Here is a 27,976-nt window from a genome sequence, read left to right as displayed (position 1 = left end):
AAAGGTGAACATTTTGTATGTATCTGAATACTTCAGTCAAGTAAATTATTATGCAAAATTTATCAATGACATTTTTTTCTTATCTGGTCAGGTGTCTCTTCTTGCATTTATAAAAAAAAGAACGTAGACATTTTAGGATTTAGTTTTACTTACGACATCGAACCTATCTCTTTTTTGGATGTTCTAGTAAAAAAATAATGATTTTTTTAGGTTAAACAATACAGTGAGTTTCAAAAACAGTGGTAGTGATTATATTTTGCATTATGGGAAAATGCACTCTAATTACTTGAAAGACATCATAAAAGAGGCAAAGTGTTAGAATAAACAACAGCAAAAATAGTAATAATAATATGTAGACAAGAATTTGAACAGTATGCCAGAAAGATTGTTAAACAGACGTTATCCAGAGGAAGTGATAACATAAGTAATTTACCCTTTTAAGACCAGTCCTACCCCACAAGTAGGTGATAACAATGTGGATAAACATACTGAATGCAGATTGGTAATGGCTGTTTGTGCCACTATTGGAAGTATAAGTATACAATTACAATTAGTGGCAATAGGAAAACTTTGCCAGCCATCTCTGATATTTTAAATGAGTAGGAAAGCATCCTAAGTTTATCAACTAAAGACAGTAATATTAATTACATTTTAGAAAAAAAGAGCAATATACATTGAGCAGTTCAACAGGAAAGGAAGGGATTTTCAGACAATGCAACTGCATTATGTGCAAATTTATAAGTGAGGAGGCAATTTATTTGGTTCAAACATGAACAAAACATACACACATTCCCTGGGACCTTCATACATAGTTCAGCTTTTCTACAATATGTAGCTTTTGAAATACTTGCTAGTCATTCTATACAGGATAGGCTACTAGACAGCTCAGACGTAGGTCTATTAGCATATTTTGCCAAAAAAAGTTAGAAAGGGGTCACCACTCTATACAAACACATCACAAAGTGTGGTAACTTCAGGAAGTGTTTGTTTTATGTTTTAGGTGATGTGTCTGTAGACATGAGAGGTAGTGACAGTAAAGGGCTGCTTGATTATTCTGAGTATAAGTGTCAGAGCTTGACAGTTGCAGGGTACCACCATTAAATACGACTGTTAATTTTAAGGAAAGAAATCACTTAAATCCAAGCAGACATGAAGTGCGGACATCTGTTGCACATTTTTACATTGCTTTTATTTTCTATATTGCTCTTTATGTATTTTTACAAATGTGTCTTTATATGTGGAACAAGTGTAATTAGAAAGCATTTCATTTGAAGCATTTTATCATTTGACTTTCTGTAACTTATTTTGAAATACAATGATCTGCTCATTTAATGACTGTGATTAAGCCCCTGGTAATAGATTAGGAAACAAAAATGCTTACTCTAATTAAAGTTTTTTTTTAGTTTTCTTTGTAGTGATAGTGTATTCCTCTCCATTTTGTAGTGTTTTTCCAATTCATTGAGATTTGAGAATAGCATACTTCTTAAAGCCTGTTCTTGAATATGAACATTTTGTTAGAACTAGAATTGTTCTTAGCAATCATCTTACCACTCATGTTGGTATTCCATGACGTGAACATCTATAATCTCAATAAGCAGACCTATTAGGAGATGTTATTGATGAATACCTATCTAAAACGTGTCACTCTGTCATCGATAGCATAAACTATTTTTATTTCTGAAAACATAATTCAGTTTGCAGGGTGAAGCTTGAGGAAACAGTCAATAACACCTTGCTCTTTCTTGCTTAGGATAAATTAAAGATCTAGATATTGATTACCAAATGACCTCTGTATCCATCAATTCCTAATTACATTCTATCAGTTGTGAGGTGCAAAGGGATAGTAACACTGCAGTTATACCTATTAACAGAGTTCAGTGTAAATCTTAGCCTGTGCAGTGACTACAAATGGAGGGTTTAGAATTTTATAGTTCTTTAGACTAGGAACTTGATTCATTTTCAGGAGATGAAGAGTATCTCACCTTTTATGAAAATTAACATAATGCTGGCATTTAAAAATTGCTGGCAGAGTAACACTCAAAAACACCACTAAATATACAGTATGCTGGTTTGAGCATTGTGATTGTCAATCGTCTTTGATGCAGCTTAAAGCCTCAGAGCTCTGGTATTTGCTATGCTGAAGAAAATAGGATATGAGTAATTGCAAAAAGCTGAGTGTTAATAAATTGCATGCGGTATCTTTATCTTCTTTGTTTACCAGGGAGATGTCTCCCACACACAAATATTATTCTGGGCTAGAATAAAATTATGCAGTCTGCCCTCTTGCCGAATTAAAAAATTCCATTAATGATAACTGTACTAGTTTTATAAGTGGCAACATATTTTGCAACTGAAGGTGAGCAAAAACATATCAAGGTTTCAAGAATGCATTATGAATGACAGGAAATAAAGGAGACCAGTTTTCAACAGTATTTTATATATATATATATATATATATATATATATATATATATATATATATATATATGGATCTACCTTAGTAGATCGACATGTTAAAAAAATTAACCAACGCCAGAAGATCGCAAGTCACTTTACCGATGCCAGAAGATCGACAAGGCAGAAGACCGACGGAGGAAGACACCGACGCTGAGAACACTGCGATGGGGAAAGGATGTGTAAGTATGCGATAGTGACAGTAAGGTAAGTGTGTGATGTTGGTGGTCTGCAGGGGTAGGGGTGGGATAAGTGAGTTAGGGTTAGGAAGGTAAGTGTGCGATGTTGGTGGTCTGTAGGGGTAGGGGTGGGATAAGTGAGTTAGATGTTGGTGGTCTGTAGGGGTAGGGGTGGGATAAGTGAGTTAGGGCGCGGGTTAGGTGAGTGTGCGATAGTGACGGACCTTAGGGTAAGGGTTTGGGTTAGGGTTGTAGATAGTTGTGTATGTATGGGTTAGTGTTTGTTTGTAAGGATTTTGGTGCGCTTGTGTTGTGTGTGTGGGTTTTGGATAGGGGATTTGTTTTGTTAGTTGGTATGATGTGTCGGTGTATGCGATGTCGTGTTTGTGCACTGTCGATCTTCTGGCGCGGGTGAAGTGACTTGCGATCTTTTGGCCGGTTAATTTTTAACATGCCGATCTACTAAGGTAGATCCATATATATATATATATATATATATATATATATATATATATATATATATATAGATAGATAGCATAACATGGAGGAAAGAGATAACTTACTGTATATGCACATTGAAAGCCAATATTTATCCATGCCACGTATTAGTAATTTAACATTAGAAAGAAATGATAGCGGATACTTTGAGTGGTACATTGAATGCCCTCTTTCAACAGCAAATGTGCTATGTTGGATGTAGGAGTTAGGAATACCAAAAAGGAGGAAATGAGCAACAGATGAATCATTTGCAGTAGTGCACTGATACCCCCTGCAGTGCATGAGTGACATTTTGCATTGTAATTTATAGTAACAGAGAAGCAACGCAGAATATTTTAAAAGTATTTTGGAAAGCAAGATTTGGCACTGTAGTAACTTTCCAAGTGAGAAAGTATTTTAAAATAACTGAAGAAATGACCAGTTGCTATTGTAAGTAAATAAAGCTGACAATCAAACAAAATGCAGTGAATATTTATGTATTTTGGCATATTACTCCATGGCACACTTAATAAAGGAGACTGAGTGCACACAATGTCCTTTAGAATATTTTTTGTTAGCTTTTGTTTCTAATTTCAGCTGATGTTCTTCATATTATTGATCACTGCTGCAGTAACTTTAGCTATATGGGTTATATCCTGCCAAGGATATAAGAGCTAGCCAGCGTCCAAAGCTAAAGGGCACCTTCCACACACCCAAACTGTCACGCAGTTGCTCAGGGTTAAATTCAAATCTTCTCTTATTATCTTTCTTTCTTTCTGGATTATCTCAATGCTGTCCCTCATTTGAAAACATTTGGTAGAAACCACTCTCCCTGTAGTTAGGGACCTTAATATTACCAGTCAGCCACCTGCACCCCTCAGTTTCCTTTAACTAGATTGCCCATCACCTACCTTCACTTCTATTTACTTTTCTATATCATGTGTTCTGGCATCTTGTGAACAGTATTACCACCTCTCCTTACATGATCTGACATCACCTTCAGATATTCCTTTGCTTCAAGTTTTTTTGCCTCATTCCTTTTTAGTTTTATTTCCTACACTAATTCTATGTCTGCTGTTTTCCTGATTCATTGTCTAACAAGTCTAATTCTTTGGATGGTATTGCATAACCTCTCCCCCCACATTCTAGGTTATGATCTATAAGTCCCTACCCCTCCTATTGTTCCTTAGTCTCCTTCTCCTCTCCCTCCCTCCCTCCCCTCCTGAACTTGAAGGTATTCATCCCACCAGCATTTGTGATTTGGCTACTTATTCACGCTCCACTGACCCAGATCCTGTGTGTAGGTTTGACCTGTCCTCTTAGGTTGAATTGTCTGGTCACCATATCACAATTCCAAAGTTCACTTAGGATTTCTTGTTTTCCCCTCTAATTTTCCTTTTGTTATCTTTATCATCATTCTTTTTGGGTTGTTTTTTTCCTTTCCTAAACCGTTGTATGTTTCCAGTGACTCTGTGCTCATGTTAGTTTGCTCTGTTTTCCTTATCTCTAGCTTTTTCTGAATCGCTTCTCCATTTGCAGCTGATGGACACCATTATGCTTCTTCCCTTTGTTTCCCTTCTGTCTTGTCCTGTGTCCCACTTTTGTTTGGTTCTTTATCCTATCTTATTTTGGGTATTCATTATCCTACCATCCCACTTTTTTTTACCTTTCGCAAAAATATGTCCTAACATATTCTTGTACTGGGTCTAGTTTAGAATATCGAATGCCCAAAACAGTGAACCTCACACCATCTACACCATATTATCAAATGCTGAAATATCAACAGAGGGAACCACATGAGAATCCTGTCATTTGAGATTGTGGTACAGTAGTGATTGGGGAATTTGCCCTTTCCCCATTGTGGTGTGATCTCAGAGATGGAATATATAAGTAGTGGGGATATAGAGTGAAAAGAAGATTTTTTTTTTTGTAGTTAATATTTTGTCAATCAATGATGCCTTCTTGATGATGTGAGTTTTGCTATTTTGGGCATTTGATAATCTAAACTAGACCTCTTGTGCTGTACTGTTTTTCTTGTATTCCTACCTTCATTGATTTGTGACTACCTACTACTTTTTCTAGCCTTCAGCCCCCTGTGTCCCCCTTTGCCCTGCTTTCCGCTAGGCATTTCATGCATGTTGTGTGTATTCTTTCCTGCGATGTACTCGCTTTGCCTATCTCCTTCAGTCTATTCTAGGTTTTCTTTTCAGTTGCATTATCTTCTCCTCAACCTGCTGTTGTGCAGTTATCGGACTCCTCCACCTATAGGCACCATTCCCTTTTTTCTCTTTGTTGCTGCTTAAATTCAGTTGAGCTTCACATCTCTACATTGGATCTCCACTCATTTCTGTACCTTACACTTACTTTAAAAAAAAAAAAATTACTTTAATGATTACTCTGTAACCCATGCAAGCAATGCCACTCATTACACAGGCACTCATATTTTGCCTGTACTTTAAATATTCTGCCCTGCAATTCAAACTAAAATGTCATCTTTGCATATCTTTGTCTCAGTCTTCCTTGATGCTGCTCTTTTACCGTTGCATACCATTACCACGCTGATTACTTGTTGCCACTCCTTTGCATTTGCATACCATTCCCACTCTAATTCCTTGTTGCCGCTCTTTTGCCATTGCATACCATTCCCATGCTGATTCCTTGTTGCTGCTCTTTAGCTGTTGCATACCATTCCAACGCTGATTCCTTGTTGCTGATCTTTTACCATTGCATACCATTCCTACACTGATTCCTTGTTGCTGATCTTTTGCCATTGCATACCATTCCCACACTGATGCATTATTCGCTTTGTCTTTCATGTTGGAAGAAAGAGGCTGTATCCACAGTTCTGTTGTTGCCTTGTGCATTGTAGAGACCATTTACTAAAGTGGCTCTCCACAGAACAGCTCTGGAAAAGAAAAAACAAACAAACAAACAAAACAAAAAAAAAACACACAAGTAGAAAAAGAAAATCAGGAAATTATTATGTTTCCAAAGTCATCAACACTTCATGCATATTTTTCATGTCTTGTCTTTTTCTTCTACCTCCATATCTATTCATCTCCCAGTCATCCAGCATTGGTTCAAAAATGTGGAGAAAATACATTTGATTAGGAAAATTAGAGTTTAAACTTTTCTGCAAGACCTTCCTCCATTTTACTCGCATCTTTCTTAGCTTGCCTTAAATTGAAAATCAGCTATGCTAGTTTTTATTTAGTGATCTCATTATAGCTACATTTATATCAGGAGTGCAGTTTTAATTCTTTTATTTTCCACCTGATTTGTCTAATATGTAGCGAAAGAAGAAACACGCTTGCTGTGTGTTTATGTTGGCAGCCTCCCTTGCATCATGCTCTATACTCTCTTTCTTACTACCCTCCCCCATGTCTTTGTAAGTTGGAGGTGCCTCATTATGGGTGTTTTTACTGCTGTAGACAGTATACATCGCTGACGTTTTCTGGCTTACCTTCTAATTAGTCATGTGGACCACTGGTTTGCATGACCTCCTTGGGCTGAAAACGCCCCTTTGCTGCAGACAGGCTCAGCTTTCATTACACAATCTCTTCAGCAATGTGTTGCTGCTCTGAAGGAGCTATTGCTATGTTTGCAGTCCTGCTGGCCTTTTGCCTCTGTGTCTGTGTGTTTTGAGCAGCTGTATTTGCTGCAGCTGGGCTCTGCTCATATTCTTCTCTGGTTCCTACTGCTTGCAGCACTTCTTTTTCCTCCATCCTTTTCTGTGACTCCATAAAATTGTCACCTGCTGGAGCTCCAATGCCCATCCTTGGCCCTTACTCTACTTCAGTACTCCGGACAGTGTTTTGTATTTACTCTTGGCTGTATCATATTAGTCTGTTCTTCAGATGCACTCTTAGCCTGTGCCAATTTGCTCCTTCTCTGGTGTTGTCGTGCTTAATTGTAATTCTGTAACACTCTTTGGTTCTTGATTCTTGTCTTCCGTTAGCAGATCATCTTAAAAGCATTTTATTTTTCAGGAAATCATGTTCTACCTCCATTTCATTATGATATTATTATGTCTTCTGTGTCTGTGTGCTCACTATTGTTTATTCTATTCTCTGCATACAGGAAGCGTCATGCTTCACCTAAGCTATATAAAATGTATTGTTTGCTTTCCAGAGGTATGAATAGTTTTGCAGGAAAGATCATATCTGTACATGCAGAATGATCAGCATTCCTTTGTGCCAGTAGCTTGAGGATGAGTAGGTGGGTCTTCACTTTTACTGGCTATCAGGAACAGTCATGTTTCCTCTTTTTTGTTTTTTTTCCAGCAGCCAATCACTTGATCACATGTATGTGGCTTGCATAAGACAGCTCTTAAAACATTTTTTGCAGCTTATCTCTCTTCCTATTCTTTGGATATAATCCAGCAAGTAGCCGGTGTTATTTAGAGGGTGTAGACTCTGCAACACATTTTTTTTTCAAGGAAAGCAGTGAACCGCTTGGCTCCGAACCCCTCACTGATCCATTTAATTTTGTGTTCCCTCTTCTTGACTTGTTCTATTGGACATCCAAATCCTTTTTCATCCTTACTCCATTGTAACTAGTCTTGTAGACAATATACCTGTTATTCTTCTACTTTTTACATTATTTGCATATTTTCTCTGTTTTTTCTAAATGGAGCTTAGCAACCTTTGTTGCTTGCCAAAGCTTCCCTTTAGGTGGTTGATGTCATCCACAACTTGCCCAAATACTCCACATATTTTTCTTAGGTCAGCTTGTAAATTGTCTTGTGACTGTTGTTCCATAATGCTATTTTTATTTTCTAAGAATATAAAATTAATAAAACAGTACAACCCACAGGACCCAAAAAAAGAGTCCACAAACAAACAAATAAAAGTGTATAGGATGAAACAAGGCAGACAAATCATTCAGGAACCTTATTGTCAGGTAAGCGTTTTCGCACCCTTATAAAGGTGCTTCATCAGACCATTTAAAAACTACAAAAAGGCACATATATAGCAAAAACAATTATTACATAATTACCTTAACCAATCACAGGACAGCATCATGAATAAGTAAAGCCAAAGTCAATTGGCTAAAAACAGTTTTAAAATTAAATGAACTAAAAAATAAAATAATAAAATAAAACAAGACAACAAAGAAAATATATACAGATCATGGCTATCTAATTGGTCTTGCACATAAATAAGGTCTTAAAGGTACATTTGCATTAAGTCCAAGGGGCTTATCTGCATGTAACCCAATAATCCATTTGGTCTTACACTGCTCAAGAAAATTATTAAGGTTACCCCAACATGGACTGGTGTGAATAGTACTAATAACCAGAAAACCAAAAGGATGATCAGCCCCTCTATCAATAGCGTGTTTGGCCAGAGCATTCCTTTCAGCATCTCTATTCCTAATAGCATTTAAAGTGTTCTCTTATACATTCACATAATGTACGAATGGTTTTCCCAACACAGAATGCAGGACAAGAACTGCATAAAGCAAGGTAGACTACACAAGAGGTGTTACGAGTAGCAGAAAAAGGGAAATCAAAACATTCCTTAGTTACTGGATGACAAAAATTAAAAGTTGTTAACACCACATGACAATAGTTTCAATTACCACAGGGTAACATCCCAGTTTGATCACTGACATCACTCATTATTTTCATAACACAGACGACACTTCAAATTATTTGTATTCTTAAATTGGAACTTAGGTCTAGGACCAACAACCTTCTTTATTTTCTCACCAGAAGAAAGAATAAACCACTGTTGTGCAACTATATGTTTAATAATACCTACATCAATGGAAAGGTGTAAGCTAATTGGACCGTGGAATGATCATGTTCATGATACAAAAGGCCAGCATTATTCAAAGCTGGAGAAAAGTATGGTTTAGTTGTAGTATGCCTAAGAACTTTAACATGCTCTACAACTTTTTTAACCTCCTTATATCTATATTCACATTTAAATGAATCATTCTGAAACTTCTCAATATCATGATTGAATCTATCATCACTGTCATTTAGTCAAGAAATATGCATCGACTGTAAATGATATCTTTATAAATATGAGGGGGGGTGCACACTACGCCTATGAAGAAAATTATTCTTTTTACAAGGTTTAATATGTAGCCCTATACTAAAATTGCCATCACTATCCTTATAAACCATAACATCTAAGAAATCAATCATACTAGCATAGTATTTATAAGTAAATGTTAAATAACTTGTACTCATCTGTAGAATATCTACAAAATCACTAAGAGTATTTTCAGGACCCATCCAAAGAAAAAACACATCGTCAACAAATCTGCAGTAAAAGCAAACATTTCTGTTAAATTCAGGATGACAGAGTGCTATATTCTCTTTCCAGTCAGCTATTACTGTATTGGCGTAGGTATTGGTACAAGGTGTGCCCATAGCTACTCCTCTTTTCTGCAGGTAATAACAAGAATTGAATAAGAATGCATTGTTCTCCAAAATCATTTCCATAAACAAACAAATTAAATCAATTTTGCTGGTGTCAAATGAGCTATGTATACTCAAATAAGATTTAATAGCTGATATTCCTTTGTCGTTAGCTATAACAGTGAATAATGAGTTAGCATCCATGGATACCAGAAGACATTCTTGCCGCTAATTTCAAATTTCTTTCTACAAATATAGAAAGGGGCTGAGTGATCCATCCCCGACCAGAGACATAGGTCTCATCGGCAGTTTAAGGGAATCTTTATGTAGTTTGGGTAAACCATTTAAAATAGGGACTGTATGATGTTAGACCAAAAATAATTAAATAGACCATGATGGATTAAATTACTTTGCAAACAGTCTTTCAATGTATTATAAACATCATTACAAATTCTTTGAATGTCATAAATAGAAATCACACTATACACATTAGTATAATTTAAAAGCGCCTTCATAGTGTCCACATAAAACACCTTATCCAAAATAACAACACCGTTCCCTTTATCAGCAGGCCATATATAGGCATTCATATAATATTGAAGGCCTCATAGCGCTGAATGCTCCTCTTTACTCAAATTATTGAACTGCCTATGTAAAGTCTTATGAATATTATAATTATTTAAATTAAGACCATCAATAATTTACTGTTCACAGACATTGTAAAATGTTTCTACAGCTGGGGAAAGAGCTGGAGACCATGAGCTTTTTAAAAATAACATTCTCAGTATTAACATCATTGGTAGAAAATAAACTTTTCAGCATTATATTACGAACGAACATACGCAAATCTATAGCCATTGTAGCAAAGTCCGTTCACGACGGAATAAACAAAAGGCCCTTTTCTAGCACACTAACTTCAAATTCAGGTAAAACATAAGAAGACAGGTTAAAAATGACTGTTTCTGTTGTGGTTCCCACGTCTTCTTGATGTCTTTGTAGGCATTCCAGTCCTCGGAGGATAGACGTCTTTTCCATGCTCGATTCTACCACTGATGTTAATACTGAGAATGTTATTCTTAAAAAGCCTAGCTCATGGTCTCCAGCTCTTTCTCCAGCTGTAGAAACATTTTACAATGTCTGTGAACAATAAATTCTTGATGCTCTTAATTTAAATAATTAGAATAGTATAATATACTTGTTCAGGCTGTGAGAAAGTATTTTCATTGTTATTGTTATTTGCTTTAAATGTTTTGTGTGTCACACCTGTGATAGATGATATTATTATTAATATTAGTTAAACTAAATTTAATAGAAAATTAATAATAAATTATTAATATTAATATTAGTTATCTGTAGAATGTGTCCTCTGGGTTGTCATTTTATACCTGCAGAGCATTCCTCAAAGGATTTGGGTAAGGTATAGGAGGGTGCAGCATATGCAAGACATTTGAGGAAGAGATGCAAGATGAGGTAATCTGAGGTGAGGTGGTATATTGAAGGATGATATTAGGGTGTACATTTTGTTTCTGTAGAACATTTAGTGAGTTCTTCAGAGTTGGGAGCACATACAAATTGTTGCTGTTTCCTTACCTGTAATTTAGTGGTCTCACATGTATACTGCTTTAGCATGGTTCCTGCTCTGTGCAGCACGCATGCATATTGATGATGAACGGTTGTTTGCTGTTTTGACAGAATGTATTTTGGTGCTTACCAGCTGGTTATGTGCCATTTTGGAAAGCAGTATTAAGGGTGAGTGAATTGCTTGTTAATGTAATGTTAATAAAATTAGCAGATAATTATCACTTACTCTTAAAAGTTTAGGTGTAATAGAAAGTTGATTTCTACCACTTCATATAAATATTGTTAAATTTGTAACAAGTTTATTTTTATGTCATGTTATCCATGCAGGAGGACAGCACTGATGGAGATTTGAATGCACTGTTAGATGAAAAAGAAATGATTTGACAAATATAGTTTATTGCCATAACAACACCTGGATAGGTGGAATGATAAGTATTTGCTAAAACGTAGAGACAGCAAAGTTAATTTTATTGTTTTTTTAAGTAGGGAAGGGGCTTGATTTGATTATTTTGCAGTGAATGTTGAGTGTAGATATTTGTTCTAAAGATGGCTGTTAAAGATGACAGTGCTAAACATGAATGCCCTGCTGGTCCATTTTTTGTATGCTACTTTGGGATTTTATCAGTTTACCCCTTCTTCTTTAAGCAGGACCACCATCTCTGCTCTCTTCATAAATCTGGTTATACGCCTTTCTTGTTCTGTCCTTTTGTATTCCTTCATTAATATCTGCCATTTCTATTCATCACCCCATTTGTAAATCTCAGGAAAAAAACCCTTTTCCCCTCCTCCTTTTTGTATACTGCCTTTAATACTTCTTCTTCTTCTTTGGTGATTTTTGCATCTAGCATGTCCCTTAGTTCCTCTGTTAACCAGTAGATCCCCATTCCATCATCCTGGTTCCAGACTTTTGGCCTCCACTGTTCTTGAACCCCGTATAGGTTTTGATAGACGTTTTAAATGACTCTGTAATATTCTCATCTTCCCCTTATTATTTTGCCCATGCTGCCCCTTATCTTTGCAACCTCATTCTTTTCCCTTTTTTTGTAATGTATTTTCTGGCAAGATGTTTTCCCACCAATCATCCTGTCATCATCATGCATTTTTTTATTGAAAACCAATTTTCTACCTGCACTACTGATGTAGTCATCGGCTGTAAGAGTTTAGTGCCAACTGTCTTTGAAGTATATCCCCTCTGCCATATCCCTACTCCAACATTTCTTTCATCCAGTCCAGTTCTTGATTTGACTTTTCTTCCTTTTTTCCTGTATTCTCCTTATTGCCATTGGTATTCAGTCAAACCAATGTTTTCCTAACATCTTCCTATTCATTTTGTTTTCCCTTACCATTTCCTTGAACTATTTTCCTAGTGTGGCCTTCAGCAGTTCCTCTGCTCACTTATAGGTCATTCATTATCAACCATTGTCTTCAGTAAATGAGTTGTCATTCCTATCATAAGTACTGTATGATCAGATATACTTTATTCCAGAATTTCTTCTTCCTCCTGTGTTTTTCATGCTGCTTCCTTCTTCCTTAGGAAACTCTCTATTCTGTTGAAAGGGAACTCCTTCCTTTTTGGGTATATTTGTCTCCTGGGGTCTAAATATCACCTAATTCAGCTTTTTGGTCATGACATTCCTCATCATCGAGTTATGCTCTCTCTTTTTAAGCAACTGACTTTCTGCAGCACCAGTATCACATTAAAATCTCCATATATTAATTTTACCTATCCCTACTTATCTGCTCCTATTTTGAAAAATTGCTCTAAAACACCACACCATTTCTGTTTGCTGCATAACATTCTCCATCATGCATCTGTTTCCCCGTATCCTACCCTTACAAACTATACATCTGCTTCCTCTCTCTCTTGAAATTTTCTGTGACCACTTGTAATTCCTTCCCAAACAGTATGTCGACTTCCCTTCTTCTCCCTGCTTAGTGATCACATACGCCTTTCAGATATTTGTTACTAAATATTTTAATTCTCTCTAGCTTTCAGTTTAATTTCCTGGAAGAACACCACACCACTACTATGTCTTCTTAATCTGGTCCACAACTTTTTTCTTATAATTGGGATTTTGAGCTCTCTGATATTTCATCTAATAACACGTAAATTACTTCCTCCATGTTTTATTGCCCCCTTCTTATTGTTCTGACCCAAACTGGATCTACCTCCCCTAGGCTGGACCACTGAGTTAGAGCATCAGCACTTTGGGATTTGCTTATGATTTGACCCCGCCCCCTTTCCCAGAGTAACTGGAGTCATGTAGTATGTTCAGAAGTAAGATGTCCCCATGTTAGAACTTACATTCCCTTTCACGTCTCCTCTTTTGTACTTTCTCTATTATGTCTCATGGTTACCTTCTGGAGCTGTAAAATTTCTCTGCCTACTAAACCTCTTACCCCAGACCTGTTGTCTCTTCCTTCCAAGTCAACCTATACCTCCCCATTCCTTCACTTGTCCTTTCAAACCTCTCCACTACATGCAGTCATTAAGTTTTCCTGCTTCCTAGTCATCAGTTCTTTGCTTACACTAGCCTGTACTCAGCACATCTAAATGTTTAACACATTGCTATGTGACCTGTTACTGATGATTATAACCAGCATAAAGACAAGATCAACAGCTATGCCTTTACAATTTAGCAATTAACATAACATTCATACTTATTAAAAAGAAAAATAAATTCTAAGTGTCTTTAATGGTAGTCTGCAATTTTATATTATACAATATCCTCTATGTGTCACTTGTTCCTTTGCCACTTAGGTTATATTACTCTTTTGACCATCATCCTCCCAGTCAGAGAAGAACCATAACACAATAGTTTGCACCCCACAAATAAATAAATAAATAAATACATACATACATACATACATAAATAAATAAAGTAAGTAAATATATAAGACCACTCAAAGGAGTAGTTCTCACTTTATTTTATCTAGAACAACTGAAATCACCGTAAAGGCCTCTGCTCTGATGTGGCATTTGCCCTTTCTGTCTTGCTTCCTGTCTAAGTAGACCAAATAACAGAAGTTTAGTTAGCCTACAGTTGTCCCTGTATGTCCATTTTTTATATCCGAATAACAACATTTATTTTCTTGTCCTAGTCCACTCTTTCTTTTCTTTTGTTTGCTTTCTATTCTTTTTGTTTCCTAATGTCCTTCTCTATTGTGTTTAGTCTCCCCAGACCAAATACAGTCTTGCAGAACACATCTAACTGGGAGTATTCAGAGAACTTATCCTATAAATTATCTGTTTCCCAATTTCTGGTCCTTTCCCGACTCCTTTGTCTTTAATCTTCTGTTGGACTCTCCCTTAACTGAAGCCTTGACCTTCTTGGCATTTTGTCATGATTGGTGACTTCTTCCTGTTTCTTTCTGCCCCCTCTGTAGCTTTTGTCTATGTGGAGTAGTTTCTACCCTTGCTTATCCCTGTTTCTGCACCAGTTGGTTATCATTCTCAAAAGCTTCTGCTCTGGCCTTTTTCTCACCATGGATGTTCCAAATGTTAGCAAAACACTCATTGCCATTTAGTCCTCCTTCCTGTGATGCCTTGTTTTCTTGAACTTCTCCATCAGTCCTATGAAAACTGAGTCTCTGCTTTGTTGTTTATGAATGGCTGCCCTGTCTCTGGTGATTTCTGGTTTTATTCTTACACATTCCTCCTCACACCAAGCCTGTATATCTCTCATCTCCATGCTGCCAACAAGATTGTGGGATATCAAGTCCGTGCAGTTATTCGCACTACCTTTAGCTCATCCAGTTGAGTAGTCAGAGTTTTCCTTTTCTTGAATACCTAATTTAGGCAAACATAAACAGGCGTACGAGCCCAGGACCTCCCGAATCTTCAAAAAATCCACAGTGTGATAAAAAATCTATTTGGAAAGATATTCCACAAATTCTATGTTAACGAACTTTATTGTGAAACGTTTTCGCCTCAGTAACAACGGAAGCTTCATCAGACAAAAAAGGAAGCTTCATCAGACAAAAAAGGAACGCCAGTTGCAATCAATTTAAAACCTATGCTAAGGGAATGATGTCATTTCCTTAGACACACCACTTCAATTTAAAAATAAAGTGCACATTCTTATATTACACGTAAACATCTATATAAAAACATATGATGTGCCAAACAGTCACCCTGTCAAGATATAAGTTTACATATAAATACATGAAAACTACCCACTCTCTAGAATGCAAATATAGGGTGACAGTTACAAGGCAATTTGTCAAGCAACATAACATTTTAAAAGTGTATAAAACACATAAGAAAGGATAAAACCTATAACACTTTTTGCACGTTTTTTACTGCTCCATAACAGCAGATTTCTTTACCTTAACCCCATAATTTAAATAAAGAAAATAAGCCCCTACAAAAGTATAGATTTTAAAGGTTATAAAAAACACTACCTTAGGTAACTTTTATATTTTAAAACAGCCAAGATGTTGCATGCATCATTCAGTCCAGGGAAAGAAAAAGCATCCAACAAAAGTTGCCATTCAAGCTCTCTAATTTCGAGTAAAAGTGATTGTGGCCCACCCCTGATGCCCACATTCACACAATCTATCCCCATAAATTGAAAACTATGCCCAACATGGTTTAAGATGTGTTTAGAAAGGGCATTATCGCCCTTTTTATTTTTAATGGCATAATTATGTTGGTAAATACGGTCCCGTAATCTGCGGTCCGTCTTCCCAACATAATATGCAGGGCAACAGTTACAAAGAGCTAAATAAACCACTGATTTGGTATTACAAGTGATCTTGTGTTTAATGGTATATTTGTCCCCATTAACAACAAAGGAACTCCCAACTTTTAAAAGTTTACACCAATTGCAGGTGCCACAAATGAAAGTACCATTTTGTCTAGATAAAAAAGGAGAACATGATGATTCTCTTGGTTGTAAGAGTTCCTTTAAATTGTTACCCCTCTTGAACACAAAAGAAGGTTGTAGTCCCAAAATCTCGATTAACTGAGTATTATTTAAAATAAAATACCAGTTTTTCTTGATAATCGAACAAATGGCATTGACATGCCTGTTATATGTGATGACAAAGCTGGACTTAAAGTCACAGCGAACTACATTTTGTGTAGGGGTTGGTTCGTCTAAGTCAAGTTGGTCCATCAAGGGGTTCGAAGATAGTGTACAACCCCTTAATTCAGGGCTACTTGTAATAGTAATATCTACATTTCGTTGAAGGAGAAGAGGTTTATAAAACCCATTTTCTCTTCAGGAAACCTCATCGATTATACCGTCAATAAACTCCATAGGATACCCCCTATTCAAAAACATGGCCTTAAGAGTTGAGCACTCAAGATCAAAAGCCTCAGGGGTATTACACATACGGACAGCTCGAACAAGTTGACCTTTAACAATTGACTTCCTCTGTTTCCAAGGGTGGTTACTATCAAAATGGAGGAAGACATTACAATAGGTAGGTTTCCTAAAAATGCTTGATAAATACTGATGGTTATCAACATCTTTGACCAATTTAACATCAAGGTAGTCTATTTCACTGGTTGAAAATTTATGTGAATTTTAAAAAGGTAGATGATTCATTCATGTACTCAATTAAATTAATGGCAGTTTCTTCGCCTCCATGAAAAAGGATAAACACATCGTCCAAGAATCGAGTATAGAATCTTATAGACTCTTTGTATGTAGTGTTATTCAAGAGGTAAGTGTTCTCCCAATATGCAACTACTAAGTTTGCCACGCTCCCTCCACAGGGGGAGCCCATGGCAATACCTCTTTTCTGTAAATAATGGCAGTTATTGAAAATGAAAAAGTTCGAGGACAAAATAATGTCCAGAAGTAATGTGACCACTGCAATCTCGTCATTAGGGGCCTTTAAATTTGACAACATTAACTCGACCCATTCGATAGCCTCTTGGTGTGGAATAGATGTATATAAATCTACTACATCTATTGTTAAAAAATTATGGGAAGAGTCAAAGGGGATGTTGTCAATAGATTTAAGAAAGGACCAAGAGTCTCTACAAATTTGAGGTATAAACCTGAGGTACTTTGAAATAATATGGTCCACAACTCTAGCACAAGGATGGGTGATTGAGCATCTTCCGTCAATCAAAGCCCGCATTGGTGGATCTAGCACATTTTTATGAATTTTAGGGATCCCAAACATAACTGGGATCCTAGGGAAAGAGATGTTTATAAAATTAAAGGTATCAATGTCGATGCTGCCATCAATGAATAGGTCTCTAAAATACCCTTTAATTTTATTATATTGCCCAGACATCTCATTTAGCGAAGAGGTGTCATATGCGGGAGAACTTAATACTGTTAACATTCTAGAGTTGTAATCTTCTTTATCGAAGATGACCAACCCTCCACCCTTGTCAGGTTTAATAACCCTAATCGGCATGTCACGTAGATTTCTCAAAGCGATTCTTTGATCACGCGAAATATTACACTTGTTATCAAACCATTTCAGGTTTTCAAAAAGCTGCCTTAAATCTAGTTCACAAGCACATTCAAACAAGTGAAGAGTAGGATGCAAGGGGGGATTAAAAACACTCCGCAGCTTAAAGCCAGATCTATCATTAGATAAATCCCCCTGAAATAACACTTTGAAATTCAAGCCACGACAAAGCATTTCAAGTCTGTAAGAATCTTAGGAAGATGGATCCTCTGATCAGGGACAAAGGACAAACCAAAGGCTAAAAGTTCTATAAGTCACTTTCAATGTGAACATTAGAAAAGTTATAGACTTTAAAGTCCCCTTTGATGTTAGTTAGGATAGTTGGTGCAGAAAGAACCATCTCTGTACTACCATCATTAAAGTCTATTTGGATTTGTTCTTGTTGTTCTGCCTTTGATAGTACTTCCGTCCTAAAAAAGGCTTCTGTTGGCTTCTATAATTAGGACGGTTCCCTTGATTATTGTGATTGTCACGGATCCGACTACTCCTTCTTGGTTCCTGGGGCGTAAGGTTATCATCCGTAATGTCAAAGTCATAGTTGCCCCCATCAGGTAATTCATCACAGTCAGGAGGTACATTCACTCTGTCGTTAGCATTAGCATTGTTGGTACACTCCACAAATTTAAGATTATTTCTGTTAATAGATTTATGTAAATTAGGATAGGCAAGATGATTAGCGTAGGCTTGCCTATCTCTACACAGTTTTTTATTTTTATTAGATTTAAATTTCCCCAACAACGCATCGATGCTCTGAAAGATACGATTGTAATCGTATTTGTATCTCACAAAGTTAGAATCTGCCTTAATTTTCTCGTCAAGTTCACTAGTTTCAACCAGTAAGGCATCAATCTGCCTTAAGTAATGTTGTACCATTAAATCCAATAGTTCTAATCCTTGCTTGTCAAAAAGGCTAGAAAGATCATTGATGAATGCAACATCTTGGAATAGCCCTGTAGGGGCAAATGGATTTCTTAAACCCTTAGGTATTATTTTCTCTTTAATACATTGTTTGAAGTAGGAAACCTCTAGTTGTAGTTTCCTTATTTTCAACATTTTCTCATCAAAGGTTTTAAGGTTATTAGCAATGTTATCAGTAGTGTTACCTGTAGAACTGCTTCCTGAAGCCGGTGGACCCGAGGCAGTCGGAGAACCAAAATCGAATAAATCCAGGTTCCCTACCCATGCTGAAAAAGAGGGCACGCCATTAAGCCCAGGATGGATGTCGAGACTACTACCCATTCCATTCGGAATGGTATTCTGGTCTAATGCCACAGTTCTAACCATACCTCGTCGTTCATTATTGTAATTTTGATTCTCTTCGGAGCCTGAAAGAACTCTTGTCCTGCTCGCAGGAAGAGCCTGTGTAGTAATGGGCCCAGTATTTGTAACAGTGGGCCGCTGGGGTTGTCCTGGTGGTAAAGAGTCAAGTTGTCCGCTCGTCGAGCTGGCATTATGAAACGCTGGTAAGTTAAAGTTTATATTCCGTGCCACTGGCGCACCATTACTTTCTATCCTGTCCAGCCGAGTGTTTAATGCGTCAAGCCGCTGGGTTAACAGAAGTAACAGAGTGTCTGTACTCTTCGGTTCTTCATTAGAAAAACCGCTACTTAAACCAAAGAGAACCGGTGTCCTGGGACTCGTGGAGCCGCTAACTGACATACTGATAAAAAACGGAAAAAAAACAGACTAGGCAAACATGAACAGGCGTACGAGCCCAGGACCTCCCGAATCTTCAAAAAATCCACAGTGTGATAAAAAATCTATTTGGAAAGATATTCCACAAATTCTATTCCACAAATTCTATGTTAACGAACTTTATTGTGAAACGTTTTCGCCTCAGTAACAACGGAAGCTTCATCAGACAAAAAAGGAAAGCCAGTTGCAATCAATTTAAAACCTATGCTAAGGGAATGATGTCATTTCCTTAGACACACCACTTCAATTTAAAAGTAAAGTGCACATTCTTATATTACACGTAAACATCTATATAAAAACATATGATGTGCCAAACAGTCACCCTGTCAAGATATAAGTTTACATATAAATACATGAAAACTACCCACTCTCTAGAATCCAAATATAGGGTGACAGTTACAAGGCAATTTGTCAAGCAACATAACATTTTAAAAGTGTATAAAACACATAAGAAAGGATAAAACCTATAACACTTTTTTTGCACGTTGTCCTGGTGATAAAGAGTCAAGTTGTCCGCTCATCGAGCTGGCATTATGAAACGCTGGTAAGTTAAAGTTTATATTCCATGCCACTGGCGCACCATTACTTCCTATCCTGTCCAGCCGAGTGTTTAATGCGTCAAGCCGCTGGGTTAACAGAAGTAACAGAGTGTCTGTACTCTTTGGTTCTTCATTAGAAAAACCGCTACTTAAACCAAAGAGAACCGGTGTCCTGGGACTCGTGGTGCCGCTAACTGACATACTGATAAAAAACGAAAAAAAACAGACTAGGCAAACATAAACAGGCGTACGAGCCCAGGACCTCCCGAATCTTCAAAAAATCCACAGTGTGATAAAAAATCTATTTGGAAAGATATTCCACAAATTCTATTCCACAAATTCTATGTTAACGAACTTTATTGTGAAACGTTTTTGCCTCAGTAACAACGGAAGCTTCATCAGACAAAAAAGGAACGCCAGTTGCAATCAATTTAAAACCTATGCTAAGGGAATGATGTCATTTCCTTAGACACACCACTTCAATTTAAAAATAAAGTGCACATTCTTATATTACACGTAAACATCTATATAAAAACATATGATGTGCCAAACAGTCACCCTGTCAAGATATAAGTTTACATATAAATACATGAAAACTACCCACTCTCTAGAATGCAAATATAGGGTGACAGTTACAAGGCAATTTGTCAAGCAACATAACATTTTAAAAGTGTATAAAACACATAAGAAAGGATAAAACCTATAACACTTTTTTTGCACGTTTTTTACTGCTCCATAACAGCAGATTTCTTTACCTTAACCCCATAATTTAAATAAAGAAAATAAGCCCCTACAAAAGTATAGATTTTAAAGGTTATAAAAAACACTACCTTAGGTAACTTTTATATTTTAAAACAGCCAAGATGTTGCATGCATCATTCAGTCCAGGGAAAGAAAAAGCATCCAACAGTCCCTGTACTATCAAATAAAGAAAATAAGCCCCTACAAAAGTATAGATTTTAAAGGTTATAAAAAACACTACCTTAGGTAACTTTTATATTTTAAAACAGCCAAGATGTTGCATGCATCATTCAGTCCAGGGAAAGAAAAAGCATCCAACAGTCCCTGGACTGAATGATGCATGCAACATTTTGGCTGTTTTAAAATATAAAAGTTACCTAAGGTAGTGTTTTTTATAACCTTTAAAATCTATACTTTTGTAGGGGCTTATTTTCTTTATTTAAATTATGGGGTTAAGGTAAAGGAATCTGCTGCCATGGAGCAGTAAAAAAACGTGTAAAATAAGTGTTATAGGTTTTATCCTTTCTTATGTGTTTTATACACTTTTAAAATGTTATGTTGCTTGACAAATTGCCTTGTAACTGTCACCCTATATTTGCATTCTAGAGAGTGGGTAGTTTTCATGTATTTATATGTAAACTTATATCTTGACAGGGTGACTGTTTGGCACATCATATGTTTTTATATAGATGTTTACGTGTAATATAAGAATGTGCACTTTATTTTTAAATTGAAGTGGTGTGTCTAAGGAAATGACATCATTCCCTTAGCATAGGTTTTAAATTGATTGCAACTGGCGTTCCTTTTTTGTCTGATGAAGCTTCCGTTGTTACTGAGGCAAAAACGTTTCACAATAAAGTTCGTTAACATAGAATTTGTGGAATAGAATTTGTGGAATATCTTTCCAAATAGATTTTTTATCACACTGTGGATTTTTTGAAGATTCGGGAGGTCCTGGGCTCGTACGCCTGTTTATGTTTGCCTAGTCTGTTTTTTTTCGTTTTTTATCAGTATGTCAGTTAGCGGCACCACGAGTCCCAGGACACCGGTTCTCTTTGGTTTAAGTAGCGGTTTTTCTAATGAAGAACCAAAGAGTACAGACACTCTGTTACTTCTGTTAACCCAGCGGCTTGACGCATTAAACACTCGGCTGGACAGGATAGGAAGTAATGGTGCGCCAGTGGCACGGAATATAAACTTTAACTTACCAGCGTTTCATAATGCCAGCTCGATGAGCGGACAACTTGACTCTTTATCACCAGGACAACCCCAGCAGCCCACTGTTACAAATACTGGGCCCATTACTACACAGGCTCTTCCTGTGAGCAGGATAAGAGTTCTTTCAGGCTCCGAAGAGAATCAAAATTACAATAATGAACGACGAGGTATGGATAGAACTGTGGCATTAGACCAGAATACCATTCCGAATGGAATGGGTAGTAGTCTCGACATCAATCCTGGGCTTATTGGCGTGCCCTCTTTTTCAGCATGGGTAGGGAACCTGGATTTATTCGATTTTGGTTCTCCGACTGCCTCGGGTCCACCGGCTTCAGGAAGCAGTTCTACAGGTAACACTACTGATAACATTGCTAATAACCTTAAAACCTTTGATGAGAAAATGTTGAAAATAAGGAAACTACAACTAGAGGTTTCCTACTTCAAACAATGTATTAAAGAGAAAATAATACCTAAGGGTTTAAGAAATTCATTTGCCCCTACAGGGCTATTCCAAGATGTTGCATTCATCAATGATCTTTCTAGCCTTTTTGACAAGCAAGGATTAGAACTATTGGATTTAATGGTACAACATTACTTAAGGCAGATTGATGCCTTACTGGTTGAAACTAGTGAACTTGACGAGAAAATTAAGGCAGATTCTAACTTTGTGAGATACAAATACGATTACAATCGTATCTTTCAGAGCATCGATGCGTTGTTGGGGAAATTTAAATCTAATAAAAGTAAAAAACTGTGTAGAGATAGGCAAGCCTACGCTAATCATCTTGCCTATCCTAATTTACATAAATCTATTAACAGAAATAATCTTAAATTTGTGGAGCGTACCAACAATGCTAATGCTAATGACAGAGTGAATGTACCTCCTGACTGTGATGAATTACCCGATGGGGGCAACTATGACTTTGACATTACGGATGATAACCTTACGACCCAGGAACCAAGAAGGAGTAGTCGGATCCGTGACAATCACAATAATCAAGGGAACCGTCCTAATTATAGAGGCCAACAGAAGCCTTTTTTAGGACGGAAGTACTATCAAAGGCAGAACAACAAGAACAAATCCAAATAGACTTTAATGATGGTAGTACAGAGATGGTTCTTTCTGCACCAACTATCCTAACTAACATCAAAGGGGACTTTAAAGTCTATAACTTTTCTAATGTTCACATTGAAAGTGACTTATAGAACTTTTAGCCTTTGGTTTGTCCTTTGTCCCTGATCAGAGGATCCATCTTCCTAAGATTCTTACAGACTTGAAATGCTTTGTACGTAGCTTGAATTTCAAAGTGTTATTTCAGGGGGATTTATCTAATGATAGATTTGGCTTTAAGCTGCGGAGTGTTTTTAATCCCCCCTTGCATCCTACTCTTCACTTGTTTGAATGTGCTTGTGAACTAGATTTAAGGCAGCTTTTTGAAAACCTGAAATGGTTTGATAACAAGTGTAATATTTCGCGTGATCAAAGAATCGCTTTGAGAAATCTACGTGACATGCCGATTAGGGTTATTAAACCTGACAAGGGTGGAGGGTTGGTCATCTTCGATAAAGAAGATTACAACTCTAGAATGTTAACAGTATTAAGTTCTCCCGCATATGACACCTCTTCGCTAAATGAGATGTCTGGGCAATATAATAAAATTAAAGGGTATTTTAGAGACCTATTCATTGATGGCAGCATCGACATTGATACCTTTAATTTTATAAACATCTCTTTCCCTAGGATCCCAGTTATGTTTGGGATCCCTAAAATTCATAAAAATGTGCTAGATCCACCAATGCGGGCTTTGATTGACGGAAGATGCTCAATCACCCATCCTTGTGCTAGAGTTGTGGACCATATTATTTCAAAGTATCTTAGGTTTATACCTCAAATCTGTAGAGACTCTTGGTCCTTTCTTAAATCTATTGACAACATCCCCTTCGACTCGTCCCTTAATTTTTTAACAATAGATGTAGTGGATTTATATACATCTATTCCACACCAAGAGGCTATCGAATGGGTCGAGTTAATGTTGTCAAATTTAAAGGCCCCTAATGACGAGATCGCAGTGGTCACATTACTTTTGGACATTATTTTGTCCTCGAATTTTTTCATTTTCAATAACTGCCATTATTTACAGAAAAGAGGTATTGCCATGGGCTCCCCCTGTGGAGGGAGCGTGGCAAACTTAGTAGTTGCATATTGGGAGAACACTTACCTCTTGAATAACACTACATACAAAGAGTCTATAAGATTCTATACTCGATTCTTGGACGATGTGTTTATCCTTTTTCATGGAGGCGAAGAAACTGCCATTAATTTAATTGAGTACATGAATGAATCATCTACCTTTTTAAAATTCACACATAAATTTTCAACCAGTGAAATAGACTACCTTGATGTTAAATTGGTCAAAGATGTTGATAACCATCAGTATTTATCAAGCATTTTTAGGAAACCTACCTATTGTAATGCCTTCCTCCATTTTGATAGTAACCACCCTTGGAAACAGAGGAAGTCAATTGTTAAAGGTCAACTTGTTCGAGCTGTCCGTATGTGTAATACCCCTGAGGCTTTTGATCTTGAGTGCTCAACTCTTAAGGCCATGTTTTTGAATAGGGGGTATCCTATGGAGTTTATTGACGGTATAATCGATGAGGTTTCCCTGAAGAGAGAAAATGGGTTTTATAAACCTCTTCTCCTTCAACGAAATGTAGATATTACTATTACAAGTAGCCCTGAATTAAGGGGTTGTACACTATCTTCGAACCCCTTGATGGACCAACTTGACTTAGACGAACCAACCCCTACACAAAATGTAGTTCGCTGTGACTTTATGTCCAGCTTTGTCATCACATATAACAGGCATGTCAATGCCATTTGTTCGATTATCAAGAAAAACTGGTATTTTATTTAAATAATACTCAGTTAATCGAGATTTTGGGACTACAACCTTCTTTTGTGTTCAAGAGGGGTAACAATTTAAAGGAACTCTTACAACCAAGAGAATCATCATGTTCTCCTTTTTTATCTAGACAAAATGGTACTTTCATTTGTGGCACCTGTAATTGGTGTAAACTTTTAAAAGTTGGGAGTTCCTTTGTTGTTAATGGGGACAAATATACCATTAAACACAAGATCACTTGTAATACCAAATCAGTGGTTTATTTAGCTCTTTGTAACTGTTGCCCTGCATATTATGTTGGGAAGATGGACCTAGATTACGGGACCGTATTTACCAACATAATTATGCCATTAAAAATAAAAAGGGCGATAATGCCCTTTCTAAACACATCTTAAACCATGTTGGGCATAGTTTTCAATTTATGGGGATAGATTGTGTGAATGTGGGCATCAGGGGTGGGCCACAATCACTTTTACTCGAAATTAGAGAGCTTGAATGGCAACTTTTGTTGGATGCTTTTTCTTTCCCTGGACTGAATGATGCATGCAACATCTTGGCTGTTTTAAAATATAAAAGTTACCTAAGGTAGTGTTTTTTATAACCTTTAAAATCTATACTTTTGTAGGGGCTTATTTTCTTTATTTAAATTATGGGGTTAAGGTAAAGAAATCTGCTGTTATGGAGCAGTAAAAAGCGTGCAAAAAAAGTGTTATAGGTTTTATCCTTTCTTATGTGTTTTATACACTTTTAAAATGTTATGTTGCTTGACAAATTGCCTTGTAACTGTCACCCTATATTTGGATTCTAGAGAGCGGGTAGTTTTCATGTATTTATATGTAAACTTATATCTTGACAGGGTGACTGTTTGGCACATCATATGTTTTTATATAGATGTTTACGTGTAATATAAGAATGTGCACTTTATTTTTAAATTGAAGTGGTGTGTCTAAGGAAATGACATCATTCCCTTAGCATAGGTTTTAAATTGATTGCAACTGGCGTTCCTTTTTTGTCTGATGAAGCTTCCGTTGTTACTGAGGCGAAAACGTTTCACAATAAAGTTCGTTAACATAGAATTTGTGGAATAGAATTTGTGGAATATCTTTCCAAATAGATTTTTTATCACACTGTGGATTTTTTGAAGATTCGGGAGGTCCTGGGCTCGTACGCCTGTTTATGTTTGCCTAATCTGTTTTTTTTTCGTTTTTTATCTGAATAGCTAATTTAGGAAAACGTCTGTGTAGTTCTCTGTCTAGCCTTTCAAGTCATAAAAAAGATTCAACTCTCTTTGACCTCTTATTCCTACACACGACAAATGGTATGTGCAATACCCAGTTAAAGGAATTCAACCTTTATCCGCCGATAAATAAGGCACGGTGGATTCATATTGCAATGTATCTGCCACCTCTGGAACAAGTTTCTGCTACATGTTATGCAGAAGGGCACCCTTGCTGCCTTCATGATGAATCAAGATACTGGGATGGGCAGCCTCCAATTCTTCCCTGTTCTGTCCTGCCATGACTTCCTTGAGCCTAGAGGGAACCTTTGAATAGTTTTTATTTGCCTACATTTGTAATAGTCTGCAGACTGATCATGTAGTATTTGCTTGTAATCCTATGAACCTAAATACATTGGCTTGCTGCAAGACTTTTTCTCTTGCCTTAGCAAATGCATTCATGCTAGGAAGTATATCAGAAAATCTCTTCTTTCATCTCTTCTACCTAATCAGTAGATGCACTCTATTCTTTGGAACGTCAGGCAGGAACATTTTTTGTTTCAGTAATACCCATAGAAGGTTTTTCCATTCTTTCCAGTCTGCCCTTTCTGAGATCCCTCGAATGTGGATATTCTGCCTGCAACATCTGTTTTCATTATCACTGAACTTTGCCAAATCTACTTTATTTTCACAGCTGTCATCTTTTTTACCAATCTCTTGTGTTTATTTTATTTTCTTTATTTATTGACACTTGTTAATAAGGTTAGTCCAACTGGGCTTATGGCTCATTTTCAGTGGAGACCCGAAGAGAAAAGCTCCAAGAATAAATATACAGTTTGCAAAAAAAAAAAGCACAATTCTAAGTACAGTTATATAAGAACTTATTTGATTAAACAACAACATAAGGAACTACTGTAGCTAAAATTCACATACAAGCAAATCATATTTATACAAAGTAGGTGTAATATGTACATATTTACATAAAGATTTAAATTCATCAGTTGTGATTAGAGAGCTTGGTTTAGAAGTATTTACTATGGGGGAAATACTTCGGTCTAAGGGGGAGAAAGCAAGAGAGGGAGGGGGAGTTAAGTTGGGATTAAACAAGAGCATACTTTGGAGATGAGTAGATGAAGTTTGAGTTTCTCTTTAAAGTGGGATTGGTGTATGATGCAGCATATGTCTCTCAGACGTTTGTTCCAGGCTTGGGTAACAGAGTACTTATACAGTAGTTTGCCCACTGTTTTTTTAGGGTGGTAGATATGTAACAGTTGCTGATTTGATGAATGGGGGGTACGAGTAGGAGAGTAAGTAGTAATGAGGATAGAGAGAGCAGGGCAGAAAGAAGGTCTATAGAGAATGGTATGTAACAATTGGAGTTGTCATAGCAACAGTAAATGTGGGAATTCAAGCCAGTGAAGAGAGTTTAGGACGAGGCAACGATGAGTATTATAAGGAAAGTTAGTGATAAATCTAGCTATCTTATGATAAGTTTGTTGTAGTTTGTTTAAGGTTGTAGTTTGGATGTTGGTGAGTACAGGGGTGGCATAAAGAAGGGAGGGAAGGAGAAGAGCTTGAGCAAGGGTGAGTCTGGAATTAGCAGTTAAAAAATCGGTACTTACGTATTATCGCAACCAGATTTTTGCGGTTGCGAAATGCCCTTATTTGAAAAGGAATGACTGCATGAAACACTGTAAGGCGTGATTGATACTCCGTTTTACATTTCAAAGAGTATAGATTACCTGCAAGAGCTGAAAAAATGTCAAAAATCCTAGGTGTGTTTGGCGTGAATCACGCTTCGATTGTCATGGATGCTGCCTTTCTGATGAATGCAAGGATTGGAGTCGTCAGGTAAGACTCTTTCACAGAAGAAGAACACAGACACAGGACATAACTTTGTGGTAAAGTCATAGTTTCTCACAAATGTATACACATACTTGAAAGCAAGCAGTGCAATGTGAGATTGCCCTAACTAATGGTTCGAAAAGTGAGGGTGGATTATGGTGGCACTAAGTTATGGGTTTCTTTGTCAAGGAAGAAGTCGGCAGTAATGATTTGGTTTGCTTTTGCGATAGTGGCATGGTCGGGGATGTATACTGAACTGATTTCTGATGTCATTACTGCCGTACTGTGTTATGTGAGTCACAGAACAAAAATTA

The 27,976-nt window shown here is 36.8% G+C and overlaps 1 protein-coding gene across 2 annotated transcripts in view; it reads left to right on the top strand.

The window, feature by feature from the left end:
- The window catches only part of RTN1 (reticulon 1), a 1,542,311-nt gene that overhangs the window by 729,559 nt on the left and 784,776 nt on the right, over positions 1–27,976 (top strand). The window lies entirely within an intron of this gene.

Source organism: Protopterus annectens, chromosome 6.part0 (genome assembly GCF_019279795.1).
Source record: "Protopterus annectens isolate FY-2018-M chromosome 6.part0, PAN1.0, whole genome shotgun sequence".
Classification (NCBI taxonomy): Eukaryota; Metazoa; Chordata; order Ceratodontiformes; family Protopteridae; genus Protopterus; species Protopterus annectens.
This window is presented reverse-complemented; position numbering and strand designations above follow the sequence as displayed.